A 3,145-nucleotide genomic window follows, 5' to 3' on the forward strand; every position below is an offset into this window, starting at 1 on the left:
CTGGATTAGGAATCACACTCAAAATTAAAGTGTAAAAACCAACTCCAGGCTGATCCAACTTTGATGTAATGTCCTTAAAACAAGTCAAAATGAATCTGTGTTGCTTCCTGAGTGGACACTATGATTTCACAGAAGTGTGATTGACTTGGAGTTACATTGTGTTGTTCAAGTGTTCCCTGTATTTTTTTGAGCAGTATATGTTCAAATGCAGCCTCAGGGCGGCATGGATGGGTGTCAGGGGGGACACGGGACTATGACAGAAAAAGGTAGTTGGTCAACATGATGCAGAGAGGGAAGGTGGATGTACTGTGTGTCCAGCAGACCAAGTGGAAAGGTAGTAAGGCTAGAAGGTTAGGATCAGGCTTTAAGTTGTACTATCATGGAAGGAAGGAATCATGGACAGGAAGAGAAATGGAGTTTGTTAGAAACGTTCTGGACGTGAAAAGAATGTCAGATAGACTTATGAGTCTGAAACTGGAAATTGAAGGTGTGATGCTCAATGTTGTTTGTGGCTATGACCCGCAGGTGGGATGTGAATCTGAAGAGAAGGAGAAGTTCTGGAATGAGTTGGATGAAGTGATGCAGAATATTCCCAGAAATGAGAGAGTGGTCATTGGTGCAGACTTCAATGGACATGTTGGTGAAGGCAATAGAGGGGATGAAGAAGTGATAGGCAGATTTGGTATCCAGGATAGGAATGCAGAGGGACTGACGGTGGTAGATTTTGCAAAAAGGATGGCAATGGCTGTAGTGAACACCTTTTTCCAGAAAACACAGAAACATAGGGTAACTTGTAAGAGCGGAGGTAGAAGCACGCAGGTAGACTACATCTTGTATAGACGAGGTAACCTGAAAGAGATCAGTCGTTGTAGTTAAGAGTGTAGCCAGAAAGCATAGGATTGTGGTTCTTAGGGTGACTGGTGACAAGGAAGTTTAAGAGGACAAAGGCAGAGCAGATGACAAAGTGGTGGAAGCTGAAATGGCAGGAGTGTTGTATGGTTTTCAGGGAGGAGCTGAGAAAGGCTCTGGGTGGTCAGGGAGAGCTTCCACGTGAATGGATCACAACAGCTCGTGTTATCAGGGAGACAGGTAGAAGAGTACTTGGTGTGTCATCTGGAAGGAAAGTAGATAAAGAGTCTTGGTGGTGGAATGAGGATGTGCAGGTGTACGTATAGAAAGCTGTTAGCAAAGAAGAAGTGGGTACTGAGCGTACACATATGAGAAAAACCTCATATGTGCAAGCCCTCCTGGAATCCACAATGTGTGCATTGAGGTGCCTGGGGAAGAAAGGATCTCACCAGAGTCTATGAGAGAACTTGTGGCGATATGAAACCGACAGCTAATTCAAATCAAGAGCTCAAGCAGCTTTTGCTTTGGTTATAACATCCTGTTCATGGGCTGCCGTTGCGTTTTGCGGGACGCTGTCGCCCTCCTGTGGCGTGAAACTATAGTGAACCTGCGTGTTTGCATCTCCTGCGGGAAGACCACCTGCACTTCCGGGTCGATCGGCAGTCACATACCGTTTACAAGTTACAGTTTGTTTGTTCATTTAATTGTTTATCCGATGACATTTCTTGTAATTTAATATCATCACGTAAATGTAGTTATTTTGGAAACTGTCAGTATTTCACGCAGGAGAGTTGGGTTTTTGATAAAATTCTAGCCAGATCAGAGCAGAGGCATCTCGCTGCGATGGCCGAGTGGTTAAGGCGTTGGACTTGAAATCCAATGGGATCTTCCCGCGCAGGTTCGAACCCTGCTCGCAGCGCAGAATGTGTCTTTTTATTCTTCTGCAAAAGAAATAAACAAAAAATATCTACATGAGTAAGTATTAGAAGCACGTGATTTAATTACGTGACTTAATATTGAGGCCTATAGCGAATGTTTAAAAAAAAATATCACAAAAGGCACCGCTGGGATTCGAACCCAGGATCTCCTGTTTACTAGACAGGCGCTTTAACCAACTAAGCCACGGCGCCAACTGGCGGTTGAGAGGCGAAGGTGCAAATTTGAATGAATGAACAGTATATCTCAATGTTATATATGGACTGCTGTTTGGCTCATCCATGAACACACGCTTGGACACACACTCCCACGACAAGCACAAGATGGTATGTACCTAGATACAAGAAGCCTTGATACTTCTGTCTAAATGCAACTGACCAGGATTTCTGGGATTTAATATGTGTACTGTTTATGGGAGCTTCAGGCCTTCATTTGTTTGCAGAATCCTGAATCTCAAAGAAGTTGTTGTAGTTGAATATGGGCTCAAAAAGTTTGTTGTTGCACTTGATAAGAGCTGACAATTTTTTGATTTGTCAAAAGTGTTGGACACTGTTTAGCATGATATTCCAAAACTTCTTCATTTTGGACTCTTGGAGCATGCAGTCGCTTGGTTCTCAAACTATCTCAGTATCAGGACTAGTAAATATGTTGGCCTTGGTTGGTCTTCTTGCTTGTACTCGACTTTTTCACTGAATCAGCATGCAAAAGTAAAGCCCTCTCGCATGACACCCTTGCTTACACTATCTTCAGCAAGCTATCGATCATTAATCCAAACTAACAATCACTTTTCTACTTCTTCTAAGACTCAAGACTTTTGCTTTGTTAATGTAGTCACACCTTTAGCCACATCAGCTGTCTGTAGGATTGTTCTTCAGGATTGTGCAGATGGTTGTCATAGTGCTTGGCGAGACCTGTAACATGAACACTGCTCTCACATTTAGCTATTATTTTCTGTTATTTGGGAGCCAAAATATGGGCTAATTTACATGAGTTTGTAAGTTAATTTCATTGGTGTTTGTTAAATCTGAACTGAGAGTTCTTAAGGCTGATTCCACAACATACACTTGTTCCTTTTAACCTGCTTGTAAAGTAGGTTGTGCTGAAGAATGAGTGCTTGTATGTGAATGTGTTTTTGTATTTCTTGCTGAACCAGAGGCGCTTGGAATTTGTCCTGGTTGAGTAAAACAGAAAATTATATTTTTGAAGGGAAACAGTGTTGCTATGGAACTGACTTTCACCCCCCTCGCTTCTAGATTGAAGTAATGATTCTGTATTTTACGGTTCTATCGCTAAACATTTAACATGAACAGTAATGGAATCAGCAATACAAAATACCGTGGCAGTCACTGTTGTTTTTATC

General features: G+C 42.2%; 2 non-coding genes across 2 annotated transcripts; one reads left to right on the forward strand and one right to left on the reverse strand.

The window, feature by feature from the left end:
- Window positions 1-1,686: 1,686 nt before the first annotated feature.
- trnas-uga (transfer RNA serine (anticodon UGA)) lies at window positions 1,687-1,768 on the forward strand. Its single transcript has one exon. It is a non-coding gene; the product is annotated as a tRNA-Ser (tRNA).
- Window positions 1,769-1,905: 137 nt separating this feature from the next.
- On the reverse strand, window positions 1,906-1,979 carry trnat-agu (transfer RNA threonine (anticodon AGU)). The gene has a single exon. It is a non-coding gene; the product is annotated as a tRNA-Thr (tRNA).
- Window positions 1,980-3,145: the final 1,166 nt, after the last annotated feature.

The sequence above is a fragment of the Fistularia commersonii genome, chromosome 19 (assembly GCF_037954325.1).
Source record: "Fistularia commersonii isolate RoL2024-O1a breed Wild chromosome 19, RoL_Fcom_v1.0, whole genome shotgun sequence".
NCBI classification, from domain to species: Eukaryota; Metazoa; Chordata; class Actinopteri; order Syngnathiformes; family Fistulariidae; genus Fistularia; species Fistularia commersonii.